The following is an 18,972-nucleotide window of genomic DNA, read 5'->3' on the forward strand; positions in this document are numbered from 1 at the left end:
TATTATATGACTTTTTTTAAACAGTACTTTGCCTTCCAAATTATGCTTTGATTAGACAAATTTAAATTATTTTTTGCATTCTCTGAGCATAGAAGAAAGCCATCTAATGCAGTTAGTAAAGGAGGCAGGTTCGAGTGAAGATTTTTTTTGTTGTTGTTGGTCGGGGAGAACTTAGGAATGTTTATAGACAGCCGGAAAGAGCCAGAGAGATTGAAGATAAAGAAAAAAGAAATAACTGAAGAGTAAGTTGTAGAAAGAGCTAGGAGAGGATGGGATTGAGGACACAAGTAGAGGGCTGACATTGACAAGAAGCATTGACTTTTCCTTAAAGAATAGAATCAAGGAGGAAAGAACAGGAGATGATACAGAGGGCTATTGAGGTCCTACATATCTTCTCCCTTTCATAACTAAGAAGAGAAAGAAGAAGGGGACGTTTAATATCTTCCATATAGACAACTCCCAGAAGAAACTTTATCCGTGCAATTTACAACTGTAATTTACTGTGTTAAGAATGTTGCTTGGAAGCTGGACTTGAATCTAGGGGTTTTTTTTGCCCCAAGGCCAAGATTCTATCCACAGCCATGCTGCCTCCCACAAACTCTTTAAAAAGTCATCCACACTCATTGCCCCATTTTCTCACCTACCAATTACTTTTTAATTGAATTTAAATTTAATTTAATCTTAATTACTTTGCAATCTGACTTCCAACTACCCCTGAATGGTTGATTACCAACAGCTCTCTAAACTACTAAAATAAAACTTTTTCTTAGGTTTCACTCTATTTGACCTCTTTTTTAAGTTTTGACCCTGCTTGTCATTCCTCTTTGGGGATATAGTTTCCCCTTTTTACTCCTGTGATATATTCTTTATTGGCTCTATCCCTGTCTGTCTGACATTTCCTTTCTCAAATTTTAGGTCATCACTCCACCACCATCATTACAAGAGTCTATCCTAGATCCAGTTCTCCCCTCATCTCTCTATCTCTCTCACTCTCTCACTCTCACTCTGCATTTCCCTGTATCTCTTTGCTCTCCCTGTCTCTCTTGGTCCCCATCTGCCTTTGTCTGTCTGCCTCTCTTTCTTTCTTTCTCTCTCATATGTAATCATAAGTTCAATTGTTTATATGCATTTGTTTGTTGGGGCAATTAAGGGACCCAGTGGACAAAGTGCTAGACTTGGATGAGGAAGATGAGTTCAAATCTAGTCTCAGACACTTACTAGCTTGTGTGACCCTGGAAAAGTCATGCAACCTCTGTCATTCTGAGTTTCCTTGTGTGTAAAATGGAGATAAAAATAGACATAATTCACAGGGCCTTTGGGAGGATAAAAAAGTAATAAGTACAAACTTAAAGCTCTATGTATTATTAAGTCTTCCAAATCTTGTACATGAAGGTCCAGTCCTGCATCCCCCACTGCCTGCCCAACATCTTCACTCAGCTGTCCCATAGGCATCTCAAACTCAATATCTTCAATACTAAACTCGTTATCTTCCCCCCATAAAACCACTCTGTTTCTATGGAAGGCACTGCCTATCCTTCCAGTTACTCTAACTTACAATCCCAGGGTCATCCTTAATTTTTTCCCTCTCCCCTTTACCCAAACAGTTGCCAAGTCTCTACACTTGTACTCATAAAACATTTCTCATATCCGTTTCCTTCTCTCCAGTCACACAGCAGATACCCTAATTCAAACTGACATCACCTTACATTTGGACTATTGCAATAGTCTCCTATTTAGCCCCATTTCCTCCAATTTCTCTCTTCTCCAGTCTATCTTCCAAAGATCTTGTTATGTTGAAATTCTTGAAGCATGGGTCTAATTGTGTAATTCCTCTACTCAGGAAATTTCAATAGATCCCTATAAACCCTAGTTTATTGATAAAGCAAAAACTCATTAGCTTGACATTTAAAGCCCTCCACTATCTGACTATAGTCTACCTATTCCAGTTGCATTTCCTACTTTTGTCCTTCAGGTCAAAGTGCTCTATTGACTATTCCCAGAATTGACAATCCATATCTTATCTCTTTGGCTTTGTATAATGTGTTCTTTCTTGTAATCAAATTCCTAATCCCCTCCCCCCACACATACACTAAAAATTCTTGTCTTGAAGAAAGTATCACTTTCTTTTCTTCTTTCCTTCTTTTCTTCCTTCCTTCCTTCTTTACTTTCTGCCTTCCTTCCTCCTGATTGTCTTCCTCCTTCCCTTCCTTCCTCCCTTCTTTTTTTCCTTCCTTTCTTCCTTCTTTCCTCCCTCTTTCTTCCCTCCTTAGATTCTACTAAGCCAAAGGTTCTTAAAGTTTCTTGGACCCTTTTAGCAGTATGGTGAAGCCTATGAACCCCTTCTCAGAATAATGTTTTTAATTGCATAAAACAAAATATCTAAAACTACAAAGATTATATACTTTTATACAATTATACTGAATTGTAGTTATTAAAATGTTATTTAAAAACACATTAATAGATCTCAGATCAAGAACTCCTGCACTCTATTCCATTATCCCTGAATTTGTTAAATACTCTCTCCTTCTTCAAATATTTTTATATTGCTTGTATCTTACCTGTGTATAATTTGTCCACTCCAAGTAAAATGTAAGGAGCTTTTGAGCAGAGTACATTTTTATTTGTATCTCCTACCCCGGCATAGTAGTTTGCACACACCAGGTGTTTAATTAAATTTGTCAAATGGAATTGATCTTAGAGGCAATATGAATTTATTGAAGGCAGTAGGGAGATGGTCTGATTAGACCAATGCCAATTATTTTGGCAGCTATGTGAACAATGGAGTAAAGACAAGTGAGGCAAGAGGAAAAGATACCTTTTACTCCCCCCAAAAAACTATTGCAATGATCTAGTTGACAACATATAATAACAGCTCACAGTGATATAGAGGTTTGGAAAGCACTTCCCTAATAGCAGTCTCCTGAAATAAAGGATACAACAATTATAATCTCCATTTTACAGGTAAGAAAACTGAGATATTGTTTAGAACTATAAAGCTAGAATTTGAAATAACTTATAGACAAAACAGAGGGAGCAAAGTGTTCTGGAGCAAATAAAAGCATAGATGTGGGGATGTTCATGACATGCTTAGTTAGAATACAGTGAATATAGAAGCCATTTTTAAACAGAGCCTTCATTTTGGAAATATCTAGGAAATAAGAGTTGGAAAGATAGATTTGGCCCCTGATTCAATTTTGAACTTGATCTTACAAATGCTAGCATCCAGAGAGGATGTGCAAATATAGGTAGACTAATGTACTGTCAGTGGAGCAGTATATTGGTCTAACCATTTTCAGGAAACAATTTGGGAGTCTTCTCAAAGGATTAAACTGTGCATATTATCTGTCCCAGAAATACCCCTACTAGATATACCCCTAAAGAGATCAAAGAAAAGGGAAAAGAATTAATATGTACGAAAATATTTATAGCAATTCTTTTTGTGGTAGCAAAGAATTGGAAATTGAGGGGATGCAAATCTATTGGAAAATACATAAACAAATTGTGGCACATGATTATGAAGGAACACCATTGTGCTATAAGATACAATAACTGATATTATTTCAGAAAAACCTATGAAGATTTATATGAATTGATGTAAAGTAAAGAGATAAGAGAACATTGTACACAGTAACAGCCATAAAATAATTATAATCAACTATGGAAGATTTAATGATTTGATAATACAATGATCCAAAACCAATTCCAAATGATTCATTATAAAAATGTTATCTACCTCTAAAAAGAAAACTGATTACTTCTAAGTATCACTTTCTTTTCTTCTTTCCTTCTTTTCTTCCTTCCTTCCTTCTTTACTTCCTCCTTCCCTTCCTTCCTCCCTTCTTTTTTTCCTTCCTTTCTTCCTTCTTTCCTCCCTCTTTCCTTCCTTTTTTCCTTTTTTCTTCCTTCCTTTCTTCCTTCTTTCCTTCTTTTCTTCTTTCCTTCCTTCCTTCCTTCCTTCCTTCCTTCTTCCTTTCCTTCCTCCCTCTCTTTCTTCCTTCCTTCCTTTCTTTTCTTTCTTTCTTTCTTCCTTTCCTTTCACAATATGGCTACTACTGAAATATATTTTACATGACTTCACATTGTAGAGGATAAAGAGAGAGATACCTAAAAAGTCCCAGAGTCTGTAGGGGCTAGAAAGATAATATAACCTACCTAAAAGGAAATATACCCTGCAAAATTTCAATCACAAACCAGAAAAAGAAACAGAAAGACAGAGAAAAAGAGAGACTTTTCTTTCCCCCAAGAAAGAACTTTGCTAAGCAGTATTTTAGTTTATTTTTAGTATTTTATTTATGACTTTTATCTTTATATCATAGTCACTGGAGATGGAGGGGAAAAAATCTTTTCTCCCTCTCACTTTGAATATTCTCTTGCAACAAAGGAAAAAAAAACAAACACCCACCTGTTATTGAATCTGACAGTGCGTATATCAATCTGTCTTGCCTGAAGTGGGAAATATATTTTATTATATGGTCTCCAGTACCATTATTCATTTTTCAATTAGGATGATTTTGTTTTTTTCCATTGTTGAAGTCATTCCATATTGTTCTTTGGCTCTATGAATTTTATTCTGCATCAATTCATACAAACCTTCCCATAAGTCTTTCTGTTTGTAAAAGCAATATTTTAAAAGGATTAACCTGGTGGCAACATACATAATAGATTAGTAAAAACACTATAGATAATGGAAAGTCCCCACATTTTCCCCACATTTTCAAAAGAGACTTGGAAATATCCTAACATTACTAGTTCACGATAGCTAGACAAAGTTTAATGATGTATGTGATGAGCTTGAAACTATGACCAAGAGACAGAAGAGTAAGTATTGTCTTAAGGTTCTGAACCTCTTGTCATTGCTCAGAATGGCTCTGATGTTAGCACTATGTCTATCAAAGTGAGCCATGTGGTCAGCTAAGGGGGAAAACAGACAGAACCAAAGCTCAGATGGATGTTAGTACCCATCTAAGATAAAAACTCAGATGTGTAGGTGTCTGGTTTTATAAGGAATTTGTGGGACTTAAAGCTCTGGTGACTGGACATTGTGTCCCACCAGTATCTAGCCTTTTAGGTAAGTAAGTTTGTTGATCAAGGGGACTTATTCCACCTGTCAAACACAAGATAGACTTGATCCCTGAGTGTTTCCCCTGTCCCGTCACACCCACATACGCAATTTCAATATACATGAAAACATCATCCAAGCTAAAATTAATAGAGCATTGGCAGCACACTGATGTTTTTATTGGATGAGCAGAGATATTCCAGGATCCCAGGTGTTATTTATCAAAAGTATTAAATATTATTGAAAGAATAGACTGTAATCATTTAGAGCTTCAGAAAGGAACCTAAACAGAGGTCTACAGAAAACTGTGGCAAAGAAGATCATAACAAACAATTGAAAATATTAGATAAAAGTCTGTGACTCCTAATATTTGTTGGAGAAGAAAATTCCACAGTGTTTCCTATCTATTGTTGAGATCTTCCACAAGGAAGGGGGAAAAGGGAGAGGAAACAAGCATTTATTAAGCATCTATGGTATATCCAGTAGAGGCAATTAGATGACACAGATAGAACAGCTGGCCTGAAATCAGAAAAACTCATCTTCTTGAGTTTAAATCTAGTCTCAGACACTTACTAGCTATGTTACCTTGAGCAAATCACTTATCCTTGTATGTCTCAGTTTCCTCATCTATAAACTGAGCTGGAGAAGAAAATGGAAAACTACTCTAGTATCTTTGCTAAGAAAACCTTAAATGGGATTATGAAGAGTCACAACTGAAATGACTTAATGATAAAACTGTCCCAGGCACTGCAAATATTTTACAAATACCTTATTTGAATCTTACAATAATACTGTGGAATAATTTTTTTTATTATCCCCATTTTATAATTGAGAAAACTAAAGTAGACAAAGATTAAGTGATTTACCCAGGATGATATAACTAATAAATGCCTAAAACCAGATTTGATCCGTTTCTTTTCCTTGTTTTTTTTTGTTTGTTTTGTTTTGTTTTTGCAACATGGCTAATACAAACATAAGTTTTGCATAATTTCATACATATATGTATATATACATATCTATCTATCTAGCAATCTATATATGAAATTGATATTATATTGACTGTATTCTCAATTGATGGAAAAGTGTTTTGAGGTAGGTAGATAATTTGGAACTAATTTTTTAAAGTAAATAAATAATCATTTAAAAACTCCACAATATCTTGGATCTGAGGTGTTTCTGAACCAAAGAAAAGTGATCAATGTGGTAATAATTGTGGGAAACTTGCAGGACCTGGGACTACTTAGAGAAAAGAAGAGAAGACTTGGAGAAGACAGAATAATTGGCTTCAAGTATCTGAAAGGCTATAAAGTAGAAATAGAATGATTGATTCTCTGTGGCTACATAGAGGAGAGATAAGACTAGACTCAGACCTTTTGCAGAAGATGAAATTTTTTGTGAGTTATAATCTATGGTTTAGAGATTTAGGCTAACATCTTATAAGAAGTGATTTTTAAATAGCTAATCTAACAGCAGCTAGGTTGTTCTTCTCTCCATTATACTCTGTCTTAAATTCACAATCTTGCTACCTCTCTCCTGAATTAGTCTAATAGTTCTCTGCTTCCAGATTCTCCTTTCCAACCAATCCTCCTCAAAGATATAGATATGGAAATAGATACTCATAAAATACAGATCCAACTGTATACCCCCATCTGCAATGAAAAGCATCAATGACTCCCTATTACCTTTAGGTTAAAAGGCAAAATCTATGGGCTAGCAGTCAAGGTTCACTATAATTTGGTTCCTACCTTTTTAGATTTATTTCATGCTTGCTTTTCTTCATATATTCCCCATTCAGAGAAACTGGATTACTAGATATTTTCTGTTCGTTGATAAATAGAAGTAGAATAATACTGTATTTCCTAATTTCATGCCTTGGCAGAGTTGGTACCTCTATCTTTGAAATATATTTTTTTCTCAATGCAGCTTTGCAGGAATTCCTAGCTTTCTTGAATGTATCAGATAGGTCCTATACAATTCCTTTCCAGATTCTTTTTAGTACTCACTTCCTTTTGAAATTAACTTTACATATACTTTCTCATCTCTACATATTGTGTTATCTACTCTTTCAGGAGACTATAAGATCCTCAAAGGTAGGGACTGCTTCTTAGCATCTAGTATAATGCCTTGCCCATAGTATATATTTAATAAATATTTGCTGATTAAATGTAATGGAATGAAATTGTTTTTTTTCTTTCTTTATTTCTCTTCCTTTTTTTTAAACTGTAAAATTGGGAATAACTTTATTTTTAAAATCTTATTTAATATCTTTTTTTCTCAATTACATGTAAAAACAATTTTAATCTTTTCTTTTTAAAAATTTTAGTTCCAAATTCTCTCTCTCCTTCCTCTCCCCAAATTGATAAGGCAAGCAATTTGACATAGATAATACATGTCATATAAAACACATTTTCATGTAAGATTCTTTGAAAGAAAACATAGACCAAAAAATCCACCAAAAATAAAGAAAGTAAAAAAAAAAAAAAGTATCTGATCTGCATTCAGTATCTCCCAGTTCTTTCTTTGGAGATACACAGCACCTTTTATCATAAGTCATAAAGAATTGTCTTGGATTGTTGTATTGTTGAAAATAGCTAAGGGAATACAGAAACTGTGCAGAAAAGGAGTAAGATGAGGGAGGAACTCTAAGGCAGGAGGAGGGATACTAAAAAGGGAGGGCTGTGAGAAGCAAGTGGTGCTCACAAGAGAATAGCTAATAGTAGATCATTGTATAATATTGCTATCACTATGTGGGAATAAATTTTTTAAAAAAGAGATTTCAGTTCTTTGCAACGACTTTTCTTTTTTGTCTTTGTAACCTCAAAACCTCACACAGCATGATGCAGGTAATTATTGTTTGATTAATAATTGTTTAATTCTTTAACAGTTGCAAAAGCAAACCCTTATCTCCACCCAATTCTTTGAAAGTAGTCTTTCCATCTTCAACTTATCAATTAGTTTTTCAAAAAACTGTTTTTTTCTTTCTTTTCTTAATATTTTGTTACAGAGTACATTAGAAGGATATATATTAAAAATTATTATAATGAAAAATAAAATGCATCCATAAAATGGTCAATCTTAAAAAAAAGTAAAAACAAGAATAGTAAATTAGAACACAAATGTTTATTTTAAATATTTATAATAAAGCACAGTTCCCTCTAGAACTTCTATAAAGTTTAAACTCCTCAGGATTTTAAAATTGGGAGAAAGCTCAATCATCCAACATATTTATTAAAAAGAATGAGTTTCTCAACTGATAGCTTCTCTAAATTTAAAGATCTATATATTAGATGTATCTAGGTTGTAGACTATAAGAATAAAATATCATTCCTACACCATAGTACAAAAATGATGCCCTTGGTGCAGCATCGCTCAGATTCTTCTGCTGAGCAGATTCAAAAGGATTTTATGTTCAGGATATATTTTAATGCCAAGGGTATTTACTATATGTAGTGTGATCACTATCTTCCAAAAGTAATGACTAAAAGTGATCAGATAGGCTGTGATGCTATGAGCTCCTAGATGCTCACCCCACTGGAAAATACATTTATTTGAAATGACATTGAGTTCAACTGTCATTTGGAAATCCTTTATGTGATTTTTGTGGTAGGAAGTTTAAGGCTGTATTTCATTGTCCTGAAAGGCCAGCTTTGAGATGACTGGCTGCAGGGCAAATAATTTGCAACTATCCTCATTAAAGGCCCACCATTTCTAATGAAAGATTAATAAATATGGAACACCAAAGTATCCTGACAACCAACCTTCTGTTCACAATAGTTAAATTATGGCAAGAAGGGACATGAGAGAAAGGCTAATTTTAAAACTAATTGTCCAGGAAAATGTTTCATTGTGTTTTTGAAGCATTTAATAAATCAAATTCTACTTATTCAAACTCTGTTAGTATGTTCTGAATTAAACATTAGGCTGTTAATGTGTTGTGTTTGAGACCCTCACAACTGACATTTTTTTTGTTGTTGTTATTGGAGAAAGTATCATAAATCTATATGGTAGGTGAACTATATATAATAAATGGATTTCTACAAACATTGATTCACTACATGAAACTCAACTCTGATGACTGCTTCTGAGAAATCAGACAGAAGTATGTAAAGAGATATGTGTTTTTGTTTTTCATCCCTGAATTCTCACAACAGTATGACAAACTGGAATGCTGATATAGACTTTCATTTTGTGCTATTTCCCTGCCTTTATTTGAATTCATCTGGTTCAGCTTGGCCCTAAACCAATCTAAGCCACTCTTATTTGCTCACAGTCCATCTTCTTTTTTCTCTTCTCACTTATGCTGAATGTTATATCTTGATCCGTTTAATCATCAATTCCTTTTCAGGTTTAGCTTCTTAGCAATACTGGTAATTTATATTCTTCTTCCCTTTTTAGAACTTGATAGGATTCTTGATTTATTTAATTTTAAGACTGTAAAAGTTGACATTTTTATTATAAAATTTATAACTAAACAGAAAATGGCTTCTTGAAAAACCTGTATTTCTTTATACATATTCTGCTGTGATGGAGTTTATGTATACTATTATCATAATCATTATCATTATCACCCAAATATAATATGAGAAGGAACTTTATAAAGGTCAGTTCATTCAAGTGCTTCCAAGAAATTTGTTTCCTTAAATCATTAAGTCTGATAACATTCTATCCTGAGACAAAAAACTTACATGGACTAATTTCCTATCCACAATATGCATTAATGAGCAATTCTAGTGTTTGGTAATATTGGCTTTCAGGACATTTTTATTACTATATAACTAAATGAAACTTCTTATGCTACATTGCCTTGCCCTATCTTTAGAGGAGATGAAGATCATTTGGTCATTAGAATCTCTCCAATAATCGTAAAACACTTGAAGACTCTTCAGAGACTTTGTTCATTTGATAAAAATTTTCAGCTCCAGATATGATTGATCTTGTGTTTTCAGTCATTAGAATGATTATGGAAGAGTAGGATAATTATGCATTTATCACAAAATCTTCACCAAAAATAATAGATTTAGCTATCCTTGTATAAATAAAGCATATTTTCCACACCATACTGGAATCAGTTTTAAATTTTTTTTCTTGTACTCTTATTTAACCCTTAATTATGCATGACAAGGTCAGTTTGGTAGACTTAGGATCTAGAAGACTAGATTTAAATATGGTGGTGTAGTAAATGGAAAATTTATTCTAGAAGATCTCAGCCCAAATTCAGCCTCAGATACTTAGCTGTATGAATCTGGAAGGCGCTTAACCTTTGTCTACCTCAGTTTCTTCACTGCTAAAATATGAATAATAGTACCACCTACTATCCAGGGTTGGTATAAGGATAATATTTGTAAAGCAATTTTAAGCCTTAATTGTTCAGTTTTTTCCACTCACGTCTGTCTTTGTGACCCCATTTGGAGTTTCCCTGGCAGATCCTGAAATGGTTTGCCATTTCCTTCTCCAGATTATTTTTCAAGAAGAGGAAACCAAGGCAAAAATTGTTAAGTAATTTGCTGAGTCACACTGAGTATTTGAGACCAGATTTGAAATTAGGAACATGAATCTTCTTGATTCCATTTCTGGCATTCTATCCACTGAGCCACCTAATTTCAAACCTTAAAGCACTATATAAGTGTTAGATTAGCTATTAAATTCTCAAACACTTACTAAACTATCCAACCATCATTGGATAAGTAATTTAACTACCCTCATCTCCAAGCATATCTCTATGATGTAGCTACTAAGTTACATTTGGGTTCTGATCTGAGTCAGTATTTCACCTAGGAAATTACAGATACCTAATGTATTGACAAAACCATCTTTGTGATTTTCTTCTTAATCTTTTTCATATTTTCCATTTTCTTTTTGAGTTCAGAATTAAGCATAGACATATAATGTTCTTGAAATACATGTTTCTGTACTATTAAAATTGATCTTATTTCTGTTTTTTACATTCTTAATGTAATTTGATCAAAGGAGAGCAGTAACTTAACTGTTAATAATGACTTTTAAAAACTCACCTTTTTTCATATTTTGGGAGCCAAAAACTCTTAGTTTTTTGTTTTGTTTTTATTTTGTGGGTTTTTTTTTTTTTTTTTTTTTGGTAAAGCAAGTGGAGATAAGTGACTTACTTGCACAGTCATACTTTGTCAAGTGTCAAATGTCTAAAGCTGGATTTGAACTCAGTTCCTTCTGACTCCAGGATACTACTAGATCTGTTTCCAAAAAGACAAAGAAAAAGGAAAAGATGTACCTATAAATAGATATGGACAAAAACAGCTATCTATAGAAAAATATAGACATATATGCATATCTATAGATCTATGTCAGATAGATAGAAAGAAAGAAAGAAAGAAAGAAAGAAAGAAAGAAAGAAAGAAAGAAAGAAAGAAAGAAAGAAAGAAAGAAAGAAAGAAAGATAGATGTCCACAGAAACTATTTCTACCAGTTCTTTTTGGAGTAGTAAAGAATTTGGTCATTGAAGGTATGTTTATCAATTGGAGGATAACTGAACAAATTATGGTAAGTTATTGATGATATCATATTAGAGAAGATGGAGTTAATTTCATAAAAACTTAGGAAGAACCTATATATGAACAGGTGCAAAATGAGCAGAACCAAATCATTGTACACACTAACAGCAATATCGTAAAGATGGTCTACTATGAAGAACAACTACAATGATCCAAGACACATGATGAAGAATGCTATCCACCTCTAGAGAGACAATTGATGAACTCTGCGTGCAAATTGAAATAATATGAAAATGTGTTGCATGATTTTATATGTATAATTGATATTGAATTTTTTTGTCTTCTCAATTGGTGGGAAAGGGGCTGGAGAGAGAGAATTTGGAATTAAATTTTTATTTAAATTATTAACAATATCAACTATTATATATGTTATGTATATAATTGGTATATATCATAAATCAATTATTAACATTAAACAAATATTAATAAATGATAACTTTTAAAAATACAATAGGTTTTGATAAAATTTATAATTCATTTTTATTTAGAAATGTTAGTAACTGACTTTTGAAAAAGCTGTTCTTGGATAAAATGGTTTCTGGGCCACGGAATAGTTGTTTTTGTAATGTGTTTAATTGGGAGAGAGGGGTTTAAAGACACACACAAAAAAGTGGGGAAGAAAAGAAATTTTTTCTCCTGATTCTGCTCATTTCACTCTGGGTCAGTTCATACAAATCTTCTCAAGGTATTTGGAACCCATTTGGAACCTATCCCTTTGAACATATCATGTATAGAAATATATTACTATAACAAAGTTTGTATATCCATACCCTCATTTATAGACACCTTCTTTGTTTCTACACCTTTGCTAAAAGAAAAAGTATGACTGCAAATACTTTTATGTATATCAATCCTTTCTTTCTAATTTTTACCTCTCTGCTTCATGTGTCTAAAAGTAGTATTGTTGAGTTAACAGGTATGAATAGTTTAGTGACTTTGGGAGTTATAGTTGCAAACTGATTTCCAAAATGGTTGAGCCAGTTCAATGCTCCACCAACAGAGCATCATTGTGCCTGTCTTCTCATAACACCTCTCTCCTCATTAATTGCAATTTTCCATTTTGTCATCTTTGTCTAAGGAGTATGAGATGGAATCTCAGAATTATTGTAATTTGTGATTCTTATTTAGAGCATTTTTCACATTGTTATTAATAGCTTTCTTTTTTTAATTTTGAAAACTGACTGCTATATCCATTTGTCCTTGTTCTATTTTTGTATCATTTTTCTCTATAGCATGGAAAACAGGTATTTATCAGCAAAATATGCTATGAAGATTCTTGTAAGTCAACTATTTTCTTTCTAATTCTAACTGTAGATTTTTGGGTACAAAATCTTTTCAATTTTATGCAATCAAAATTGTGCATTTTATCTTTTATGATCCTTTTTACCTCTTCTTAGACCAAGAACATTTCCTTTATCCGTTACTTCTAAAACTATTAGCTTCCTTTTTACTACAATTTGCTTTTTATCTATATATAGTACATCATGTATCCATTTGGAGTTCATTGTGCATATGGTGTGATATATTATTCTAAACCTAATTTCTTTAGTCTGCAAGCATCCTAGTAGTTGGTGTCTTTGAGTTTATCAAAAATTATGCTACTATGACTTATAGTTCCTGTGTGATAGGACCTGTTTATCAAACCTGTTTCAATGATTAACTTTTATATTTTTGACTAATAACAAATAACAGTGATGATTATTGCTTTGTATAGTTTGAGCTTTAGTACTTTTAGATCTCCTTCATTCATGTTTTTTTTTTAATAACTTCTTTTGAGATTAATGACCTCTTGCTTTTTTAGATGAATGTTGTTATTACTTTGTCTCATTCTATAAATAACCCTTTCATAGTTTGGCATGGCACTAAATCAATTCAAGTAGCATCATCATATTCACTACTTTAGCATAGTCCAAAATATGAGCAATTAATATTTCTCTACTTAAGCTTTTATTTTTCAGAGATTTTTGTAGTTCTAGTCATATAATTCCTATGTAAACATTAGTAGACAGACAGTGTTTTTTGAATGTCCTATAGTTATTCTGAATAGTAGTAATTTCTTTAGCTCTTCCTATTGGGTATTTTGGTAAATATGCAGAATGGGTAAAGATTTTATATATTTATTTTATGTTTTGACACTTTACTGAAGTTATTGTCAATTTTCAATTTTGAGTTGATTTCTTATATTTTTTCTATTATCTGCAAAAACCTGATAATTTTATTTTTGTACCTATTTTCTAAATGTATCTTTCCTTATTGAAATATCTAGCATTTCTCAAACAATATTAAGTAATCATATCAGTTGTGGATATCCTTACATAACCTCTGTTCTTACTAGATAGACTTCTAGAATTTTTCATGCAATAATAATAGTTCTTGTTTGTAATAGATACTGTTAATATATTATGGAAAGGTTCACTTATCATTTTTTTCTTTAATGTTTTTAATACGAATAGTTTTTTATTGGAACATAAAAGCTTTTATGGAGTTCTTAATATAATTATATACTTTTCGATTATTTTTAATATTAATAAAATGATCTATTTGATTTACAGTTTTCCTAATAGTGAATTAAATCTGCATTTCTGATTTCTTTTTTTAAATGATAAAAATCCTTTTTATTTGTATTGTATTTTAAAGCTTTAAAATTTATTAAAAGCTTGTTTTAAAATTTATTTTTCAATGCATATTTTCCCTCTATTTTTTAATATATTTTTTTAATAATTATAACTTTTTATTGACAGAACCCATGCCAAGGTAATTTTTTACATTATCCCTTGCACTCACTTCTGTTCCGATTTTTCCCCTCTCTCCCTCCATCCCCTCCCAGATGGCAAGCAGTCCTATACATGTTAAATGTCACAGTATATCCTAGATACAGTATATGTGTGCAGAACCAAACAGGTCTCTTGTTGCACAGGAAGAATTATTTTCCTTCTCTTCTGCCCAAAAAGTTGTCCCTTTATTATTATTATTTTTATTTTTTTATTATAACTTTTTATTGACAGAACATATACATGGGTAATTTTTAAAACATTATCCCTTGCAGTCACTTCTGTTCTGACTTTTCCCTTCCTTCCCTCCACCCCCACCCCTAGATGGCAGGCAGTCCTATACATGTTAAATATGCTATAGTATATCCTAGATACAATATATGTGTGCAGAACCGTACAGTTCTCTTGTTGCACAAGAAGAATTGGATTCAGAAGGTAAAAATAACCTGGGAAGAAAAACAAAAATGCAAGTAGTCCACATTCATTTTCCAGTGTTCCTTCTCTGGGTGTAGCTGATTCTGTCCATCACTGATCAATTAGAACTGAATTAAATCTTCTCTTTGTCAAAGAGATCCACTTCCATCAGAATACAACTTCATACAGTATTGTTGTTGAAGTGTATAATGATCTTCTGGTTCTGCTCATTTCACTCAGCATCAGTTCATGTAAGTCTTTCCAAGCCTCTCAGTATTCATCCTGCTGGTTATTTCTTACAGAACAATAATATTCCATAACATTCATATACCACAATTTACCCAACCATTCTCCAATTGATGGGCATCCATTCATTTTCCAGTTTCTAGCCACTACAAAAAGGGCTTCCACAAACATTTTGGCTGCATTTCTGATTTCAATCCAAGTTGGTAATAATCTTTTGTAGCCTTTCTGGTGATTATTTCTTCAATAAATTTGCACATATAGTCATTAGAAATAGTGATCTCTAGTTTTCTTTCTTTGTCTTTTACTTCCTAGTTTGGTTATCAAGACCATTTTATAGAATAAGTTAATGTCAGAGTACATCTTTATTTCTTTAAAAATAGTTTATATAATATTGAAGTTAATATTTCTTTCAATATTCTATAGAATTCACTTGCAAATTCACCTATGTATGGTATTTCCTCCCCACCCCCTGCACTGGGAGTTCATTTATGATTTATCCAATTTTTTTTTTTCTGAAATTGTATTATTTAAGTTCTCTGTTTCTTGTAATCTGGTTATTCCTATCTTATCTTTCCAGGCCAACTATACATAATCCCCTAATGAATCCCTGAAATCCTGTGAAAATAAAATATTTGCTATTGCCTACACAATACATTCTTTCTCCCATCTCTGTGCCATTGTAGACATCTCCCCTCATCTCTGTCTTTTGAAACTACCCTTCAAATTTCAACTAAATGCCACTTTCTTCAAAGGCTTTTGCAGATTTCTATAATCATCAGCATCAAAAGAATGGGGTGGGGGGAAACAATATGCAAAGAGCTTATATTTTAATGGGGTAGACAATGAGCACATAAATAAATATATACAGAATACATATTGAGAAAATGAATACAAGATTGTTAAATACAAGATAATTTGGGAGTGAAGGTACAAGTATTTAGAGATCAGGAAAGACTTCATGTAGAAGAAAGATATTCTATGGGATATAAGGAAGAAAGGAATTCTATAAGGTAAAATGATAAGGGGGTACATTCCAAGCATGAGGTCAGACCAGTGCAAAGGCATAAAAAAAAAGAGATATGTGAATATACAGAGGGAAGATCCGTTTAGCTGGAGTACATTGTGCAGAAGGAAGAACAATGTCCAGTGAAACTGAAAAAGTAGGTAAGTGAACAGCTGTGAAAAGTTAAACAGAAGAGTTTATATCATGTCCTAGAGGAAACAGGGAACAGAGTTAATTAAAGGATAAACATGGTCAGATCTATATTTAAGGAAAATAACTTTGGGGTCAGTGTATAGAATGGAATGAAGTGGTGGAGGCTTAAGGCATTAAAAAACAGTTGTAATAATCTAATTGAGAAGTGATAAGAGCTTACAATGTGAGTTAAGATATGGACCTCCCTAGTAGCTTCTTGTGGGAAAGGATTGTCTCGCTTTTGTATTTGTATCTTCACCTTTTATCACAGTGGCTGTTACAAAGTAGGTACTCAATAAGTGCTTGTTGATCGACTGATCCAATTTCCCTTCTTCCTCTCCCAATTCTGAAGTTTAAGGGGAAAGGACAAGACAGAAACAATAAGATAGTAGTAGTCCATTATGTAATCTAGAACACACTGAGAAAGAATACTAGAAATTTATTATTATTTTGTGTGTGCTTTTGTTATATAAGCTAAGTGAAGTAGGTGGGTAGAAGCAAATTTGCATCATAAAAAACTGCATTACATAGCATGAACTGTCTGTGATTAGATTTCAACCTCTCTTCCCATAGAGTAAAGAAGCTTCAAAACTGGCTTTTCCCTCACTGCTTTGCCCCTTCATATCAGAGATGTAAGCAGAGAACAATGGCTGTTTCTGAAAGGCTTCAAAGGCAAAGGCTGTTTTGGTTTTCCTTTGTAGTCTTAATACAGTGCCTGTGCTAAGGTAATTTTAAACTCATTTCTCACCTAGCTTTAATCCCTGAATGGGTGTTGCCTCGGACAAACTGAGACATGGGAAAGATCTTATCTTAAAGACGCCAAAGTCTCCCACTGCATCCAGAGCCACCTCCAGTTGTACATCTTGGTACAGATGACTCTGGAGGACAGAGTGAGGCTGGTGACTTTGCACAGCCCTGACTCACTTAAATCCAATTCACTTTCAAGTCATGACATCACCTTTTTTAGGTTATTGGTCCTTTTTTTAGAACAAAGTACAAAAAACAACAGCACAATGCTTGCCACATAATAAACACCTAAGAAACATTGTTGACTGAATGAATGAATGACTGAAGAGCAATAGCTTAAGTGGAAACTTTCTGTGAATGAGCTTGCCTGTTCCTGATGCTGGTTTCTTCATATAGTTCCAACAGAGAAGTTTCTTGGTACTCAGTGACTCATCTTTTTCCACATGAGGTAAAAATTCATGAATTCTCCCTTAAGAAATCAATTATCCTTTTTAATCATCTCATGATCTCCAAAGAGTCATTTGATTCATTATTTTGTAAATATTAACCTCTTTAGTTTTAAAAACATTTACAATCGGTTGAATCCAGGGACTTTAATCCTCATTAATCCTTCAGTTATTCTACACTCCTTAAAACAGTCTTTTTAATAAAAATATCTGAAAACTTTTCTTCACATTTTTTTTTGTTTTCTTCACATTTGTTTCTTCATATTATATTGTATGTTTTCTTTTTAAAAAATAAGTTCTTTTCCTGACAACCTGAGGACTGTTTATACACAAGAGGGGCATCACCTTATATCCTTTACATGATGATTTAACTTTTTCATTTAGACTACAATATTTTTTTCTCCTCACAAGCACACTGTTTACAACTTTTCTGGATGGGAAAAGTATTTCATTGCATATATATTTTAGCAAACAAAAGTTCCTTTCTTATGCCTTTCAACTACCACACTGTTTGCCTATCAAAGGCTCATTGCTTTCTATCCCTCCCCAATTAATGTATTTCTTCAAAAGTTCATGTTTTGCCCTTTGTAATAATCAGACTGTTTATAACTTAAAGGGACAATGACTTACACTACAATAAAAAACATTTATATTGTCCCAGATAATAAATAAGTTCTTAGAACAAGGTACCTTTCAAATGAAATAGATAGGAGTAAGAAAAGAAAAAGAGTTAGGGAGCAGTATTTTGCATGCTTTTAGTTTTTTTCATTATAGATTATCATTTCTTTTATTGTTTTAAGCTATTTGTTTCAAGTGGTATTGATTAATAGTGGGAAAAAATCTTAAAAGTGCCATTAGAAGTCAGTAGTTGTTGTTCAGTTGCTTTTCAGTTTTGTTCAACTCTTCATGACTCCATTTGGAGGTTTTCTTGGCAAAGATTCTTGAGAAGTTTGCCATTTCCTTCTCCAGCTCATTTTACACAGGAGGAAACTGAGGCATAGAGGATTAAGTGACTTGACCAGGGTCACATAGCTAGTGTCTGAGACTAGATATGAACCAGGAAGATGAATCTTTTTGACTCCAAATCCAGCACTCTATTCACTGTGTCACCTACTTGTCCCAATTAGAAGCAGAATAGTTCTATAAAACTTTAATATTACCATGCTTTAATTGTAAGCCTTGTATTGGATCCATATAAAACAGCAAAAGGTAAATCACAACAAATGCATTTTAATGGAATTACCAAAAGAAAGATCAATTAGTTGCTAAGGGAAACTTGAAGTAAAGATTTATATTTTCAAATAATTTCCTATTTCAACAAAATATGATTCAAAACAACTCTATTAACCAGATGTTGGAGACCAGTCTCCTTTTCTATATGAATAAAAGGAATCTGGACATAAGAATAGCAGCATAGAAAGATTTATGTTAATAGTCTATATATGTTAATAGTCTATCATAATTTAGTGTTTTGATTTCCTTGATATTTTGATAGATTTCTCAAAACTGGACTAGATGATCCTATGAGTAATAAAAATATTATTAGAATTTAGTTTCTTTACATGAAGAA

General features: G+C 32.7%; 1 protein-coding gene across 2 annotated transcripts in view; it reads left to right on the plus strand.

Moving 5' to 3' along the window:
• The window catches only part of LOC116422995, a 302,761-nt gene that overhangs the window by 103,390 nt on the left and 180,399 nt on the right, over positions 1–18,972 (plus strand). Inside the window, exon 1 of one of the 2 annotated variants that reach the window (XM_031963689.1) lies at positions 15,881–16,934. The exons of the other annotated variant lie outside the window; for it this stretch is intronic. The gene's annotated coding sequence lies outside the window, so the exon portion shown is untranslated. Of the gene's footprint in view, positions 1–15,880; positions 16,935–18,972 lie in introns of those variants that run through there. 2 annotated transcript variants of the gene reach the window in all.

Source organism: Sarcophilus harrisii, chromosome 3, assembly GCF_902635505.1.
Source record: "Sarcophilus harrisii chromosome 3, mSarHar1.11, whole genome shotgun sequence".
Classification (NCBI taxonomy): domain Eukaryota; kingdom Metazoa; phylum Chordata; class Mammalia; order Dasyuromorphia; family Dasyuridae; genus Sarcophilus; species Sarcophilus harrisii.